Source organism: Pan troglodytes, chromosome 16 (assembly GCF_028858775.2).
Source record: "Pan troglodytes isolate AG18354 chromosome 16, NHGRI_mPanTro3-v2.0_pri, whole genome shotgun sequence".
Classification (NCBI taxonomy): domain Eukaryota; kingdom Metazoa; phylum Chordata; class Mammalia; order Primates; family Hominidae; genus Pan; species Pan troglodytes.
This window is the reverse complement of record NC_072414.2, coordinates 56876931-56895536: the sequence shown is the minus strand read 5'-3', so window position 1 is coordinate 56895536 and position 18606 is coordinate 56876931. Positions and strand designations below refer to the sequence as shown.

Genomic DNA, 18606 nt, shown 5'->3' with positions numbered 1-18606 from the left:
CCAGCACTTTGGGAGGCCGAGGTGGGCGGATCACGAGGTCAGGAGATCAAGACCTCAAGACCATCCTGGCTAACATGGTGAAACCCCATCTCTACTAAAAAATATATATATATATATAAAATTAGCCGGGTGTGGTGACGGGTGCCTGTAGTCCCAGCTACTCAGGAGGCTGAGGCAGGAGAATGGTGTGAACCCGGAAGGTGGAGCTTGCAGTGAGCTGAGATCGGGCCACTGCATTCCAGCCTGGGTGACAGAGTGAGACTCCGTCTCAAAAAAAACAACAACAAAAAAAAAGAAGGAACAAAATACAATCAATCTACCAGAAGACGCCACCATGAATCACTTGTTATATATTGCGCTAGCCCTTTTCTAACAAAAGAAAAAAATATACACACACACACACACAAGAGTGGTAAATATTTGCTGGTCTTGTACCAGCATTTGGGAGCCAGAATGGCACTGGTTTCCTCTCTGCTTAGAGCAATCAGCTGCTTGAGAGGAGGGAGGGAGTGGCAGAAGGTCCCAGCCAAGTGGGGTCAGGGGTACCCAGTGGGCAGCTCCTGGACAGGTGCTCCAAATAAGTGAGCAGTTTGATTGTGGGTAGGAGTGGCAGCCCCCTGCAGAACTGCTCACCCAGTGGGGGAAGGAGCAGCAGGAGCACAGGACTAAGAGACCTGAGCTCCAATCCAGATCTGCACTGCCCAGCTGTGGAACTGGACAAGTCCCTTCCCTCTCTCCATAAGGAAATAGGCCTGGGTGGTCTTTTAGGTCCCTGGCCCCTCAAGCATTGGATTGAGAGGTGATGAATAATCCATTAGAGGAAGAAAGCATTAACCAAAGGGAGGCAGGGCCAGGTTATTTTTCAGGTCCCTAGGTACCCTCTAAACCAGTGGTTTCCAATCTTTTTAGCATCATGGACTGGTTTTCTGGAAGACAATTTTTCCATGCGTTGGGGTGGGGCCATTGGAATGGTTTCAGGATGAGACTTCCACCTCAGATCATCAGGCATTAGATTCTCATAAGGAGTGCAGCAACCTATCGCATGTGGGGACAATAGGGTTCACGTTCCTATGAGAATCTAATGCCTCTGCTGATCTGACAAGAGGCAGAGCTCAGACGGTAATGCCTGCTGCTCACCTCCTGCTGTGCAGCCCCATTGCTAACAGGCCACAAACCCATACTGGTCCTGCCCGGGGGCTGGGGACACCTGCTATAAACTCACAGACCTCAGACTCCACCCACATCTCCCAGCACTTGTGTATCCATGTCTTTCTGAGTCCAGTCCTAGCTCTGCTGTGTGACCCCATGCAATCACTAAATCTCTCTGACCTTCAATTTATCTGTGGATGATCCTTTTTTAATAGGGCTATTTCAAAATGCCTAGGCCCAGGCACACAATGAGTGCCCTAGTGTGGTGGCGGTGATTATCCTCCAGCTCTCCACCTGCAACCTATACTACCCCATGTAATCATATTGACAACTCTGTGAGGCAAATGCTAGAATATGGAAGCTCCACTGTACGGAGGAGGCACCTGAGATTCAGAGAGGTTAATACTTCACTCAGGGACATACAACAAGCTGTGGAGAGTTCAGAATGGCCTCCAGGTGTGACTCGCTCCAAAGGAGAAACAGGTGATTCCCATGGCGTTGAACCACGTGCTGGGTCCCCAGCCAGGCCACAGCTGAAGGTGAGGTTGGAGGACATCCTTCAATCCAACCACCCGGCCAGTCCACTGGGACACCCCAATTCTAGGGGGTGACTTTCTTGCCAGGAAAGAAAGCAATTTGGCGGAAAGCCTCAGAAAACAGCGCAAACAGGCTGGGCGTGGTGGCTCACACCTGTAGTCCCAGCACTTTGGGAGGCTAAGGCAGGTGGCTAAGGCTTGAGCCCAGGAGTTCGAGACCGGCCTGGGCAAAATGGTGAGACCTACCCTTCCACCCCCCCCCACACACGCTCACTGTCTCTACAAAAAAAAATTTAAAGAAACAAAAGTAAAAATAGCGCAAGCATGTAACCTGACGCAGAGGATCCAGGTGAGAGGGACTCGGAGCGTATGGGCGTTCGGTTTCCCTGAGCCTGGCTTCTCGCGCTTAGCGTCCTCCTGGAACTCCGAGGGGAGTGGGCAGAGGCCTCTGGGCCTCGCTGCAGTTTCGGTTGTCGACACGCGGGGGAGCAAGAGCCGGCGAAGAGCAGCTGTAAATACCGTAATTCCCTCCCATCTGTCCCCACGAACGGCACGACAGTGATGGAGGCCAGAGGGGCGCGAGGAGGGAGAGGCTAGCGGTTACAGACTGTAGTGTAACCTGAGATGGGCTGGATCTACCTATGACAGAGGAGGCTCTGCGCAGAGAAGCAGAGTGCCCACATGCTGAGTCTCCCAACTGGCTCCTCCACGCTGGGCTTTCTGCTGTACCATTTTCTGAGGCTTTCCCCAAGATTGCCAGTGAGGGTACGTGAATGCCAGGCTAAAGACTTGGGCCATGGGGGCGGGGTGAGAGAGGAATAGACGCGGTGGTAAAGATGTAAGTAAATGTGGGGTTGAGTGGCAGTTTAATTCCCAGACATACTCGGGCCTTTCTAATGAGGGAAAAGATGCAATAACTTTCGCAAAGAAAGTAGGGAATTACTATGGATTCCCGTTAGAGGAATGCGCATCTTAAAAAGCTGCAGGAAGGGGGCAATATTTAACCCAAATGAACTTCTAAAGGTCCTTTTTTTTTTTTTTAGACGGAGTCTCACTCTGTCGCCCAGGCTGGAGTGCAGTGGCGCGATCTCGGCTCACTGCAAGCTCCGCCTCCCGGATTCACGCCATTCCCCTGCCTCAAGCTCCCGAGTAGCTGGGACTACAGGCGCCCGCCACCACGCCCGGCTAATTTCTTTTTGTATTTTCAGTAGAGACGGAGTTTCACCATGTTAGCCAGGATGGTCTCGATCTCCTGACCTCGTGATCCGCCCGCCTCGGCCTCCAAAAGTGCTGGGATTACAGGCGTGAGCCACTGCGCCCGGCCTTCTTTTTTTTTTTTTTTTTTTTTTTTTTTTTTTTTTTTAACTTTTGTTTTAGGTTCAGGGCTATATGTGCAGGTTTGTTACATAGGTAAACTTGTGTCATGGGGGTTTGTTGTACAGATTATTTCATCACCCAGGTACTAAGCCAAGTACCTGGTAGTGGTATTTCCTGATTCTCTCCCTCCTCCCATCCTCCACCCTCTAGTAGGCCCCAGTGTCTGTTGTTCCCTTCTTTGTGTCCATAAGTTATCATCATTTAGCTTCCACTTATAAGTGAGAACACGCGGTATTTGGTTTTCTGTTTCCGTGATTTTTTTAGGTTAACAGGCAGACGGGAGAGAGGTGTTTGCCTGGAGAAAGGATAAGATGACCTGGTGTTGTTGGGTTGAGGGGTGAGGCAGCTTCTGTGATCTGGGTCCCAGAGCAGGGACAGGGTGCAGCCTGTTGTGAAAGCCCAATGCACCGGATGTGTGCCCTCTCTAAGAAGGTAGCACAGCCATGTGCAGTGTCGTTGAGCATGCCCTCTGCCCAGGGCTCTGCCAGCCCAGCCAGTGAGGCTCAAGTTGGGGGACAGGAGGTTGGGGGTCAGGGAGAGATGCTTGGGAAGCGAGGAAAAGAGAAAAGGAAAAGGCACCTAAGAGCTGGGAGGCTGGAGTCAGGCAAGACCTTCATCCTCCAGACTTGTTTTCTCATCTGGAAGGTGGAGATAATAACACTACCTAAATGCAAAGGGCTATTGTGAGAATTCAATCAGTTGTTGTTCTAGAAAGTGCTCTGTAACCACTACAAAGACTAGGCATGAAACCTCCTCTGTAGAGGGCTCCCAGATTGCTCCAAACTCAAAATGCCCCTTTCCTGAGGGTTCCCAGAACCCATGGTCAAGCCTTCCGTGGTATCCCTGGCCTAGATGCAAGTAACTGTTTTGCAGCTGTCACCTTCTGCTCCAGCTCCCACTAAAGCACCCTCCCAACCCCAATCCCTGCCATACTATGAACTTTTTTTAAATTTATTTATTTTTGAGACAAGGTCTCACTGTGTCACCCAGGCTGGAATGCAATACAGTGTCAAGATCATGGCTTATCACAGCCTTATCTCCAGGGCTCAAGCGATCCTCCCACCTCAGGCTCCCAGGTAGCTGGGACCACAGGCATGTGCCAACACACATAGCTAATTTTTTTTTTTTTTTTTTTTTTTTTTTTTTGCAGAAATGAGGTTTCCCTATGTTGCCCAGGCTGGTCTTGAACTCCTGGGCTCAAACAATCCTCTCACCTCAGCCTCCCAAAGTGTTGGGGTTACAGACGTGAGTCACAGCACCTGGCCAACTGAACTTGTCAAGGCAGATGTGGTAGCTAATTCATCCCTGTACTCATTCAAAACTACAGCCTGATAAGACTTGGCAAAATGATACTAAAGTTTATCTTAAAACAACAACAACAATAAAAACAGACAGCAATGTTATGAAAACAAAGAGCAGTGGAGGGAAAGATGGGACCAGATACTGAAACAATTTGACAATGGCTATCAGAATTTTTTAAATGTACATACCTTTCATGCCAACAACTCCATTTCTAAGAATCTACACCATAGAAATAATTGCAGTAATTACATAAAGATGCAAGGATGTCTACTGCGATCTGTTCCATAACTATAGCAAACAATTGGAAACAACCCAAGGGCCCATCAATAGGGGATGACAAAATAAATTGTGATGCATGATTATAAAATCATACAATGCAATGCTGAGCAGCTGTTAAAAAGAAATTAGTGGGTCTGTATTTGCTGAGGTAGGAAGAATCTCTAAGAGACAGCAAGAGTCAGAACAGGAAGTACAATATGAGTCCATTTCTTTAAAAACATTCTCCTGCCACTATCATCACTTTTTTTTTTTTTTTTTTTTTTTTTTTTTTTTGAGATGGAGTTTTGCTCTTGTTGCCCAGGCTGGAGTGAAATGGCATGATCTCTGCTCGCTGTAAACTCCACCTCCTGGGTTCAAGCGATTCTCCTGCCTCAGCCTCCCAAGTACCTGGGATTATAGACATATGCCACCACACCCAGCTAATTTTGTATTTTTAGTAGAGACGGGGTTTCTCCACTTTGGTCAGGCTAGTCTCAAACTCCCAACCTCAAGTGATCCGCCTGCCTCGGCCTCCCAAAGTGCTGGGATAACAGGCGTGAGCCACCACACATGGCCTATGTTCACATCTTCATCAGTCAAATTTCCCTTCCTGTCCCCAGATGACAATCTGGCAGATACTATACTTTGCAATCATTTTAGGATATTAAAAGTCTGGTCCAACTCAATTTAAAATTCCAAGCCCTTCAATCTACAAAATACGGCCAGACGTGGTGGCTCACACCTGTAATCCCAGCACTTTGGGAGGCCAAGGTGGGTGGATCACAAGGTCAGGGGTTCGAGACCAGCCTGGCCAACATGGTGAAACCCCATCTCTACTAAAAACACAAAAATTAGCTGGGCGTGTTGGTGTGTGCCTGTAATCTCAGCTACTGGGGAGGCTGAGGCAGGAGAATGGCTTGAACCCAGGAAGAGGAGGTTGCAGTGAGCAGAGATCACGCCACTGCACTCCAGCCTGGGTGACAGAGCAAGACTCCATCTCAAAAAAAAAAAAAATCTTCAAAATACATATAGCACAGATATATATCATACTGTCATATTAACTTGTTTATTTTTCACCACAGCCCTCTGAAGTAGGTACCATGATTATCCTCCACATCTTACAGATGAGGAAATTGTGGTATAGACAGGTGACTTCCCCAAATTCACACAGACAGTAAATGGCAAAGCCAGGTTCTCTGCCCTTAACCACTGTGTTATATCACCCTAGGCTCACAGGACCTCAAATGGGACTTTTCCTTGTCTCAGAATTTCAGCTGGCGTACTGTATATCATTAGCTAGATATACTAGAATTCATTTAGCCATCACCCTAATGATAGACATAGAGATTATTTCCAGTCTTGTGCTATTATAAACAGTGCTGCAATGAACTTTGTGTGTATGTTTTTGTGCACCTGTACAACTATTTCAGTAGCTTAGATTCATAAAAGTGCAATTGCTGGATCAATGGGTAAATTTAAATTTGAATAGATGTTCCAGATATCTATTGCTATATAACTAACTATCTCAAAATTTAGTGCTCAAAAACAACCATTTTGGCCAGGTGTGGTGGTTCACGCCTGTAATCCCAGCACTTTGGGAGGCCGAGGCGGGCAGAACACGAGGTCAGAAGATCGAGACCATCCTGGCCAACAGGGTGAAACCCTTTCTCTACTAAAAATACAAAAATTAGCTGGGCATGGTGGTGTGCACCTGTAATCTCAGCTACTCGGGAGGCTGAGGCAGGAGAATCGCTTGAACCAGGGAGCTGGAGGTTGCAGTGAGCATAGATCATGCCACTGCACTCTAGCCTGGGCAACAGAGTGAGACTCGGTCTCAAAAAAAAAAAAAAATTTTATATTGTTCATGATTTTGTGGGTCAGGGATTTTGGGAAGGGCTCAGTCGGATGGTTCATCTGTGATTCTCTTCCAAGGTGGCTTCATCGCTCACATGACTGGGGCCTCAGTGCTCCTTGACTGCTCTTTAAACATGTGGTGTCATATCCTGTAGGGATTCCCCACATGGTTTGGGCTTTTTACAGCATGTGAACATTAGATAATGCAGGTCAGGTAACCAGGTAGTTGGCTTCCAAGAGGGAGGATATGGAACCTGCTGGACAATCTAAGGGATACACTTGCAACTGAGACAGTATCACTTGCTGTATTTTATTGACCAGGGAATTCACGGTCCAACCCAAATTCAAGAAAAGGGGACATAGACCCCACCTCTCCATGGAAGGCACATCAGAGAACTTGTGACCACTTTTACTCTACCATAATAGTTATTTCCAAATTGCCCTCCAAAATATTGGTCAATTTACATTCCCAGCAATGATGCACTAGATTGTCCTTCCCCACACCCTCACCAACACCATACATTGTAAAACACTTCAATTCATGCTGATCTAGCAGCTGAAAATGGTACTGTATTTCATTGTCATTCTTTCATGTATTTCTTTAATTATGGGTGAAGGTAAGTATCTTTTCATGTATTTGCTGTTCATTAAATTTTATTTTTTCTTGTGAATTGTCTGTCTATATATTTTACTCATTTTAAAATTTGGTTGGACTTTTTAATATTGATTTATAAAATGTATATATTAAAAAGAGTAGCCTTTTTTTTTTTTTTTTTTTTTTGAGCTAGGGTCTTGCTCTATTGGCAGGCTGGAGTGCAGTAGCATGATCTCAGCTCACTGCAACCTCTGCCTCCTGGGTTCAAGCAATTCCCCTGCCTCAGCCTCCTGAGTAGCTTTTATCTGATATTATGTTACAAATAGTTTTCCACAGTGTGTGGACTTTTGACTTTGTTTTTTGACAATTTTCTCAATTTAGGTTTTAAATTTTTACAGGTTCAAATTATCAACCTTTTACTTTAAGATTTCTGGATTTTGGCCAGGCACAGTGGCTCACGCCTGTAATCGCAGCACTTTGGGAGGCCAAGGCAGGTGGATCACAAGGTAAGGAGATTGAGACCATCCTGCCCAACATGGTGAAACCCCATCTCTACTAAAAATACAAAATTTAGCTGGGTATGGTGGTGTGTGCCTGTAATCCCAGCTACTGGGGAGGCTGAGGCACGAGAATCACTTAAACCCAGGAGGTGGAGGTTGCAGTGAGTGGAGATCGCGCCACTGCACTCCAGGCTGGCGACAGAGCGAGAATCTGGATTTTCTTTTTTTTTTTTTGAGATGGAGTCTCACTCTGTCGCCCAGGCTGGAGTGCAGTGGCACGATCTCCGCTCACTGCAAGCTCCGCCTCCTGGGTTCACGCCATTCTCCTGCCTCAGCCTCCTGAGTAGCTGGGACTACAGGCACCCGCCACCATGCCTGGCTAATTTTTTGTATTTTTAGTAGAGATGGGGTTTCACTGTGTTAGCCAGGATGGTCTCGATCTGCTGACCTCGTGATCCACCCACCTCAGCCTCCCAAAGTGCTGGGATTACAGGCGTGAGCCACTGTGCCCAGCCGAGACTCTGGATTTTATGTAGTGTGTTCCTGTTGTTTTTCAGAATTTTCCTGCTAGTCTCAAATGTTTATTTTTCCAGATTAATATTATTTTCCAAGGCACCCTCCTCAAATCCTATTGTTTTGATTTAAATCACTTTCAGTTTATAGCTCCATTTAAGAAAATGCACAACCTTACAACTGGAGTACAAGGCTGGGCCTTGCGTTGTTTTGAGTCTTCACTCCCATAGGACATCAAGTCTTAGTGAGGGGATGATGGTGCCATCTCAGGAAGTCCCCAGCATTCCTGGGCACCTTTGAGGGAAGGAACCCAAGAATGAACCAAGGACAGCCCTGGGGTCAGACAAGCCCCACAATGCCCTGTACCTAGGAATCCAAGGCCTTGTCAGGGAGGCTCAGAACACAGCCCCCAAGCCTACAACTCCTGGACTTTCCATTGCAGGGTGAGTCCAGAACTCCTTGAAGAAAACATTCCTTAGAGGCCCAGGAAAGGCACCAGATGTGCCTTCAAAGAGCTAATTCATGAGGTAGGAGATTTCACATAGTGGTGCCTTGTTGGAGAGACCGAGCAGAGTGATGCATTTGCCAAGGAAAATCCTACCGGTCTCAAAGTCACAGCTTTGGAGAGCGGCAGGGATCTGCTGTGGGAGCCACAGGAATGGGCGGCTGCTGTGGGCAGAGCCCTGCAGGCTCTCCTTCCTTCCCAGCTGGGGCTCTGCTGGCTTCTCTCCAATCCTGGAACCCCAGTCTGCAGCATCAACCCACTCCTTCCCCAGGCAGGGGCCCAGTTGGGCACCAAAGGCTTTCCCCAAAATGCCCAGAGAGATTGAGTAGGCATTTGTTTATTCAACAATTATTGTCAACAATGTGCCAGTCAGTGTTCTAGATACTTGGGGTACAACAAAAAATAACAGAGACTGAAATTCTTACCCTCCTGGAGCTAACAGACAATAAAAATAATCATAATATGTAAATATGTTAGAAGAAAAGTGCCATGGGGAAAAAACAGGGCAAGGTAAGAGGACTTGGGAGTTGGGGGTGGGGAGCAGTCACATTTCCCAAGAAAGCAACCGTGCTAGGGAACTTCCATTTGCCCTCCAGATCCCCAGAAAAGGCTGACCTGAAGGACTGCATCCTGGCTCTGGCTGGATTCAGCCAATGAGCCTCGCAGGAGAGCTGAGACAGGCGGGGGAGGTTTTTATCCCCCTGGCTCCCTCCTTGCAGGTCACAGCTCTGGTCAGGTGGCCCTCTCCCACAATTCTGTCCTTCCTTCCACCAGTCATGTCTTTCCCTCCTCCTCGCCCTTCTGCCAGGCCTGGGAGTAGCAAAGATGCCCCATGCTACTGAACCTGGGCACTGCACTCTCCCTTAGGGTTTCCTTACAGCCTGTCCACACCTTTGAAAATAGTCCTGAAATAATGCTAATTTGAATGCTGAGAAATACAGTGATATTTGAGCAGGCCGGAAGGCAGTAAGGTGGTATGCCATGCCGATGTCTAAGAAAAGAGTGTTCAGGGCACAGGGAACTGCCAGTACAAAGGCCTGGGGTGGGAGGCTGTGCCTGGGCTATTTGAAAAAAAGCAAGAAAGCCAGAGTGGCTGTTGCAGAGTGAGGAATGGGGAGAGGAGTAGGAAATAGTATCTAAGAGGTATGTTTTGGGAGGTGGGGGCTTGGCATTTGCTCTTGGTGAAGTTGGGGTGGATGACGGCGCACTGGAATGAACCCAGAAGTGATGTGATCTTTAACACTATCACTCTGGCTGCAGTGTTGAGAACAGACTCTGGGTCAAGGGTAGAAGCAGGGAGGCTGGTAAAGGGGAGGCTCAAAAGACAGTGGGAAAGGAACCAGAAGAGGCTTGTACTGTGGAGCCAACAGGGTTGACTGAGGACTTGGGGTGTAGGGGAGAAGAGCAAGGGTGGCTTCAAGGCTTCCCTGCATCTGCCCAGCCTGGCCCTCACATCCTGTCCCTCTGGGTGCTGTGTGTACACGTGTCCAGTCCTTGGGGCTGTGCACTGCAGGCCCATCTCGTCTGGCTGGCCTAGAGGTCTGCCAGCCTCTGCCAAGAGGAGTCCTTGACCAAATCACAGCTTTCTCTACCTGGGGCCATCTGCCTGAGGTCACTGGTAGAGGTGGGGAAGTGGATTCACTCCCTGGGGTGCAGGAAAGGGAGGCTACGCCTAATCCCCAGAGGCAGTCCAGTAAATCTCCCATATCAGTGAGATATTTTCTGGGGCACTCCCAGACATATGTCCTTCAGCCCAGATCCCGTGAGTCAGCCAGAACTGAATGTGACCAGCTTCCTCCTCCACCGCTCACTTGGCTGGCTTCCTTTCAGGCTCCAGCCTTCTGCAGGGGCAGCTGAGGCCATGAGTGAAGGGCCTGCTCATGGGTAGCCCACACCCCCTCCTCAGGGCCCTCAGCAGCCCTTGCCCCTTCTATTGGATGTGTTCTTTCAGAATCCCAGTTTGAAGGGCCTCCTCCCACGGCATCCTGTGTGGGGCTGGACTCTCACTGCTCCACAACCTGAATTCAGGCTTCTAGCTCCTTCCAGGACAGCTGGGCCTGGCCTCCACTGAGAACAGAGGAGTCTCCCCCACCTGACTCCATGCTGAGCTCTCCACTGGCCTGTCCTCTCGGGTCTGCTGGGGCCATCCAATACAGAGGGCTCGTTATAAGAGTGGGCTCTGGGGTACAAGTTCTGCCACTCCTTCACCTGCATGTGACCTTGGCCAGTCACCTATCTTCTTCAAGCCTCTTCTTCTGACACTGTGGTGTTCCTTACACATTGGAGGCCCTCATAAATGCTTTCTGAATAAGTCTGCCTGCAATATGCTTAACGCAGTGCCTGACCCAGAGAACATGCTCAGTAAAAGTCAACTATTTAAATCATCCCCATTTACAGATGAAGAAACCGAGACTCAGAAATGTAACTTGTCCAAGGCCTCAGGGCTGGGAAATGGTGGAGCCAGGTTCCCCTGTGCCCTGATCCATCAGTCCACCTCCCCTGCATGCTCCCAATTCTTCTCTGCCTCTGTGAAGCCAGCACAGATATGTCAGCCTCAGAGGGATGAATGGAGAAGCCAGAAACTTACACTCTGAGAACCCCTGAGGAGACAGGAGGTTCCTATCATCATGGGAGATACAAAGATGAATTAAAGTTTCAGCCGCTCAAAGGGCTGCCAGTCTGGAACTGGGAGCCACGGCGCCCGGAACAGAGTCTATCCCTACACAGAGGACCCAGCAAGCCTCAAGGGAGGGGCACCATCTGGGTTCCCAGTACACAATTGGCTCGTTGAATCACAAAGTTCACAAGAAATAGTGGCCACACAATCTGAATTTTAAAAGACAAGTCCAAGTTGCAAACATTTTCTCCTATTGTTATAATCGAGTACGAAGTGCCCCAAAGAATCCATTATTGTGGCACCTAAATGACCTCTCACAGCCAGGTGGATCACAAAAATCTATGTTATACCACACGTCCTAAGCTTGACTTGAGGAAAGAGGATCCCCATTATGCTAGACACACAGATGCCGGCTGCCCCCATCCTCAGCCTCATGGGTGTATGCACGTCCACACAGACTAATACCAGACAAGACAAAGGGTCACCCACTCTTGGGCTATTAGATGACATGGTGACTTGAGTTAGTGCCCCCTCCCCTTTCCAGCAGTGATCCTAACACCAGTGCTGGGCACTGTAAGGTCTGGAGGGGCCTTTGGTATCCCCAGAGAAAACAGACTGCCTTTGCATGCTTCTTGTCAGCATGAGAGGCAAGCCCTGGTCTAAGTGACACCGAGGTTGCAGCCAGGGTGTCTCTGACAGGGCTGCTGTCCTCAGATGTGAAGGCTTTGCTCCTCAGCCTCTTGCTACAGACCTCCCTCTCACATTGACTCCTGCCAGGACTTTTGGTTTCGGTTTCTGACAGCAGAAATAAGTTCTACCCTTTCCCTCTGTTGTCCTCCACACTTCCCCTCCTCCTACCCTACTTCCTTCACCCTTCTTCCTCCCACCCTAGTAGGAAATCCCCCCCCTGCCCCCACCCCCAGTCCCAGTCTGAGAGGGACAAAGAAGAAGAGAGGAATAGAGAAGGGACTGAGAAAGGGAGTTGCCAGAGACCTCACTGCATCTTCGGGGCTGGGTGATCACTCACAAATCTGCAAATTGTGCCCTGTACAACTCAAGAGGACACCAGTCCCCTCAAGTCACCAAAATTTGCATATTTATTAGCACACTTTTCAGACAGATGGCAGTAAAGTGTCTTGAGAAGGAACAGTCTGAAGCTCTGGAGTGGGGTTAAAGGGCTGAATGCCTTTTGGCTTTCATCTCCTAGAAGCCCCAAGGCACCCCCAGTCCTTGAGCTGTAACCCACTTATCCCTCTTTGCTCAACTTCCCAGCTGGGCTAGAACCCCAGTGAGACTCTGGCTCAAAAGAGGCTCGCCAATCTAGGTCCATTTGTGGGGCCCCAAGCAAGTCTCTTCCTTACTAGGACTCAGTTTCCCCATCTGTAATATGTAAAGAGAACAAAAGGATCTCTAAGCGGCCATCTATATTTAACAGCTGAGTCTGTGCAGAGGGTGCCTGGAGGCAGATGATTACAGTTGGGTTGCAGCCTCAGGGTCCCTATTTCTCTGAAGGAAGGAGGTTGTTGGTTGTTCCCTTGACTGAGAGCAGGGGTCAGAGAGGATTCTTTTGTTGAAGAATATCAAGAGGGGCTGTGTGACCTGGGGCGGCTCCTCTAACCTCTCTAAACCTGTTACCTCCCCTATGAAATAGAGGTGGTAATATTCACCTTGCAGGTGGCTGTGACGACTGAAGGGAGTACTGCATGCAAAAGTGCTGGCGTGGAGAAGGCGGCAGAAGAGGGCGGCGGCGGGGCACGGCAGCCACTGCCTGAGCTCAGGCTCCAGGGCAGGAAACCCACCTGACAGGCCACTCCTTCAGCTCGCCTCCCCCAGTGGGCTCCCTCCCCTCTCTCTGCAGGGCCACACCTCTGGGAGGATGCTCAGGGCTTGCACAGCGCTGAAGGAACCCCAAGGAGCCTACACCCCTTAGCCTGTCATGCCAGGCCCTCCCCTACCTACGCCCCGCGGCCACTCCCCACCCAGCCCCCCCCGACCTGCTCGACACCCCCAAACAAGCCATGCACACCTCCCTGCCTTTGCCCAGGCTGCATCCTTTCCGGGTCACATGCCCTTCCCTCTCCCCCTCCTCAAGACAGCTAAATCCTGCTCATTGTTTAGGCCCCAGCTCAAATGTCACCTTCTGAGAGAAACCTTTCCCTGCCCTTCCAGTAAAGAAAATACTCATTCTTCCTGTTGCCTCCCTCAGCCCCGCACTCAGTCCCGTCAGGAGTGCAGCTGGGCTCCAGTCCGCCACATCCCCTCGCGGAGCCCCCAGTGCCTTATCTAGAAAATGGAGGTAAATCGTCCCTACTTGGGGGGCAGGACGAGTTCAATAAAATGGGACACGTCGGGCGTCTAAACATAGCGTGGGGCCCACAGTAGACCCCGGCGAGTCCAACCAGTCAGCCTCGCACTGAGAGGGAAGCGCGCGCCAGGCCCGGTTTCCAGCCTCCTGTAAGTCCTCCCGGAAGACCAGTTCACAGCTCATTGGAAGATCAACCAGGATTGACAGGTTCCCAGCCCAATGGCTGGCCGAGTCCGAGAATGGCTCGGGAGCAGGTGGTCGGCCCCTTCCCCTCTCTGGGGCCTCTACCTGCGGAAGGCAGGGCGGGAGGCCTGGTTTCCACAAGCTGCCTGTGTCAGCCTGTGGGGCCGGCCGCCCCACTGATGACTCAGGTCTCCTCCCCACCCTTCCCCTTCAGGAAGAGGCCCTGTCATAATCGCAGTTGTACTACATAAAAATAGCTTCGTTTCACAGTGACATGAGCACAGCCCTTTCCACTGAGGGAAGAGGAAAGCAGTTTCCCCCTACGCGTTCCCCGGGTCCCTCTTCAAAAGCAGATCCTCGGGTGGGGGCTTCACACTTCTCAGCAATAGCTTCATCAGCGGCTTCCTCCCCGGCTTCGGCGCTGAAGGCTTTTTTTACCGCTTTGCGACCAGCTTCTCACCTTTTCTCATTTGGCCCTCACGTCAGAGACGGCAGGCAGCTGAGGTTGCTGTTCCCATTGTGCAGGTGTGGAAACCCAGGCCAGAAGAGGGGAGGTGACTGGCCTGAGGTCACACAGCAAGCTCGCGAGAGCCGAGTTGGGGGCCCTGACTCCTTCACCGAGTTCCTTACGCGCCTGCATAGGCCTCCTCCTAGGAAAGTACTGTGGCCACAGCCAGGGCACCAAGAAAAAGGAGAGGCGAGGAAGGCTGGACGGAACACAGATGTGAGGGGCAAGACATTCATGCAACAAACATTTGTCTGGCCGGGTGAGGTGGCTAACGGCTGTAATGCCAGCACTTTGGGAGACCAAGGCGGGCAGATCACCTGAGGTCAGGAGTTTGAGACCAGCCTGGCGAATATGGTGAAACCCCATCTCTACTAAAACTACAAAACAAATTAGCCAGGCGTCATGGCGCACGCCTGTAATCCCAGCTACTCGGGATTGGAACCCAATGACAAATTGGTGGTTTCCCTGTCAGTCAGGCCTGTTAGACTGAGAGCAGCCCCTCCAGGCCCAAGACTGATAAGTCTCAGCCATGAGGCCCAGCCTGGGGTGTGGGGGCCTTTGCTGCCCATTGAATCCCTGCAGTGCAGCCACTGAGGAGACCCCTGCCTGGTCTTGTGGTCTCTGCTCTTCCCCCTCAAATCCACCCTCTACTATCAAAATGTAGGGCAGGTCAGAGGGCACAAGCTGGAAGCCTATATATGGGTATCTTGTGGCACTAGAAAGAAAGGCACACTGTGTTCCCAGCTGGGTGCCTGAATGCATAGGAGTATGGGCAAGTGACTGTGTGTGTGCACATGGTTGTGTACAAACTTGGGGTGTGTGTGTCTTAGTCTGTTTTCTGTTATTTGTAACAGAGTACCTGAAACTGGGTAATTTATAAAGAAAAGGAATTCTTTCTTGCAGTGCTGGAGACTGAGAAGTCCAAGGTTGAAGGGCTGCACCTCGTGAGGTCCTTCTTGGTGGTGGGGACTCTGTGGAGTCCTGAGGCCCTGAAGGGCATCACATGGTGAGGGGGTTGAGCATGTTAGCTCAGATCTCTCTTCCTCTTATTATAAAGCCAACAGTCCAATTCCCGTGATAACCCATTAATCCATGAACCCATTAATCCATTAATCCATGAATGAATTAATCTATTCATGAGGGCAGAGTCCTCATGGCCCAATCACCTCTTGAAGATCCCACTTTTCACTACTGCCACATTGGGGATTAAGTTTCAACATGAGTTTCAGAGGGGACAGGTATTTAAACCTTAATTGTATGTCTGTGTTTGTGTGTGTGTTTGTGTGTGTGTGTGTGTGTGTGTGTGTGTGTGGCTGCTGTGGTTGTCAACTCAAAGTGAAAAAGCCCTCACTTCCTGTTAAGAATCAATTACAGCATTTTTTATAGAAGCTCTAGCTCTCCCTGTGGGGATCACAGGAGCCTGGGAGGAGAGGTGGGAAGGCAGAGCAGGAAGAATGTCTTCCTTGAGCAGTGCTGGGAGCAAGATCAGGACTGCACATCCAAGACTCCAAGTTCATGTCCCACTGTGCTGTCAAGTCACTGCATGACATAAACAAGTCACTATACCTCTCTGGTTCCCTTTCTGTAAAAGCAGGAGGGAAGGTGAGACCAAATGATCCCTAACCCTTTCTCCTTTTTGGAGACTCAGATTAGTATCCAGAGTGCACTCTCCAGAGGGAGACACCAGGCATGTCGTCCACTCCACATTGGTCTAGCCCTTCCCAGACCACTGTGGAAACACCTAGACCCTTTCCTGAGGTTGTCTGGGGGAGGGGACAGGGAAGGAGTTTCCAGTAGGGAAGGGCTTAGTGGCAGCCAGCCTCCCACTCTCATCAGCAACTTCTTCTCTTCCACCATCCCACACTGCCCTGCTCCCTCCCAGTTCCCACATCCTTGACCAGAGGAGAAACACAAATTAGTTGCTCAGTAGGAAAAGGCAGGAGCCCCTGCCCCTTCTACCCATCCCATCTGCAATGGGAGAGGGGAAGTGGGGAAGAGGGCTGGGTTCACAGTCAAAACTGGCCTCCTCATTTTACAGATGAGCAAACCCACACCTAGAGAGAGGCATTGAGTACCCACTCAAGGGCATACAGCAAGACAGTGGCAATGCCAGGATTGAACCCAGCGTCCTATAAGCCTTTCCATATCATCAGGCTGCCCCTCTGAGGAGGGTCTCTAACTAATTCCCACATCCACTGAGAACAGAACACAAGAGCAGGAACTGACTTTGCAGCAAGGGGACTTAGGCTGGACACCAGGAGGCACTTCCCCCTGGGCTTGGTCAACTCCAGGACAGGTAGCAAAGGAGTGCTCACCTCCTCCCAGCATGCCTTTAGAGTAAGATACCCTGAAATGCAATTGCTCCCTGTGGTTAGGAAGAAAGCTAGGGAGACCAGGCTTCCAGGCCAAGTTACTCTGCTGGGATGGAGGGAGGATCCAGGAGAAGGAAGAAAGCTACTATGGCCAGGGCCATCCTCAGTACTCACTCCCATTTCCCACCACAGCTGTGAGAGGATCCCATTTTACAGAAAAGAAAACTGAAGCCCAGAGAGGTAAATTACTTTCCCAAGGTAACACGGCTAGAAAGTAGTGAGACCTGTATGGTATAACCCCCAAAATCTTTGTTCTCTCCACTGAGTGGTTTCCCAAAACGTGGACCACAAGATGAATTTAAAACCTAGAGCCAGACTATGGTGGCCCATGCCTATAGTCCCAGCTACTTGGGAGGCTAAAGAAGAATTGCTGGAGCCCAAGAGATCAAGGCCAGCCTGAGGAACATAGAGAGACCCCTCTAAAAATTTTAAAAATTAGGCTGGGCACAGTGGCTCATGCCTGTAATCCCAGCACTTTGGGAGGCCAAGGCGGGCAGATCACCTGATGTCAGGAGTTCAAGACCAGCCTGGCCATCATAGTGAAACCCCGTCTCTACTAAAAATACAAAAATTAGCCGGGCATGGTGGCACACGCCTGTGATCCTAGCTACTCGGGAGGCTGAGACAGGAGAATCACTTGAACCCAGGAGGTGGAAGTTTCAGTGAGCCGAGATCGCGCCACTGCACTCCAGCCTGGGCGACAGAGTGAGACTCCATCTCAAAAAGAATAAATACATAAAATAAATAAATAAATAAATAACCACAAATTTTTAATTAAAAAAATACAGTCCACAAGGTGGGTTTAGGTGATATGTGGTTGAATTGGTTTTAAGATTATTACAGCCGGACATGGTGACTTACACCTGTAATCCCAACACTTTGGGGAAGCCAAGGCAGAAGGTTGCTTGAGGTCAGGACCCTGTCTCTACAAGAGTATCTTAAAAATTATCCAGGTGTGTTGGGGCATGCCTGTAGTTCCAGCTACTTGGGAGGCTGAGGTGAGAGGATTGCTTGAGCTCAGGAGTTCAAGGCTACAGTGAGCTATGATTACGCCACTGCACACCAGCCCGGGCAACAGTGAGATCCTGCCTCTAACATAAATAAATATATAAAATTTAAAAAATAAAATTATCATTACTTCAACAATATATTGATCCAAATATAAGTCAGGACAAAATTAATAAACTCATCAAATTCATGATTTCACAGAAATTATGCCCTGTGACTAGGCTAAGTTTTTTGTTTTTTATTTATATTATTTTTATTTTTTGAGACAGAGACTTGCTCTGTCACCCAAGCTGAAGTGCAGTGGCATAATCTTGGCTCACTGCAACCTCTGGGTTCAAGCAATTCTCCGGCCTCAACCTCCTAAGTAGCTGGAATTACAGGCGCCTGCCACCATGCCTGTCTAATTTTTGTATTTTTAGTAGAGCCGGTGTTTTGCCATGTTGGCCAGGCTGGTCTCGAACTCCTGACCTCAAGTGATCCACCTGCCTTGGCCTCCCAAAGTACTGAGATTACAGGCATGAGCCACCACACCTGGCCTGTTTGTTTTTTAATTTTTTTTTTTTTTTTTTTGAGACAGGGTCTTTTTCTGTTACCTAAGCTGGGGTGTAATGGTGCAATCACAGCTCACTGCAGCCTCAACTTCCCAAGCTCCAGTGATCCTCCTACTTCAGCCTCCCAAGTAGCTAGGACCACAGGCATGCACCACCACACCCAGTTAATTTTTGTATTTTTGGTAGAGACTGGGTTTTGCCATGTTGCCCAGGTTGGTCTCAAACTCCTGAGCTCAAGCAATCCACCCACCTCAGCCTCCCAAAGTTCTGGGATTACAGATGTCAACTACCATGTCTGGATGCGACTAGGCTAAGTTTTAAACGGAATTGATTTAAAGGAAAATATTAAATGGATAATAGTTTAAATAGCAAAAATCTGGAAAGTGATACATGAATGGCTGAAACTTTAGAAACAGTACTGGAGGACCCTTGGTCAGTGGCAGTAAATAGTGGCCTCTGGCCATGCTGGTTTG

At 49.4% G+C, this 18606-nt stretch overlaps 1 protein-coding gene across 6 annotated transcripts in view; it reads right to left on the bottom strand.

Moving 5' to 3' along the window:
* Window positions 1-13001, bottom strand: part of ANKDD1A (ankyrin repeat and death domain containing 1A) — a 63604-nt gene extending 50603 nt beyond the window's left edge. For 4 of the 6 annotated variants that reach the window (XM_063795136.1, XM_063795139.1, XM_063795134.1 and 1 more), the window contains exon 1: window positions 12874-12994. The gene's annotated coding sequence lies outside the window, so the exon portion shown is untranslated. Of the gene's footprint in view, window positions 1-2016; window positions 2270-12873 lie in introns of those variants that run through there. The other 2 variants (XM_063795142.1, XM_009429341.5) reach the window with 2 other exon arrangements.
* Between the last annotated feature and the right edge of the window lie 5605 nt (window positions 13002-18606).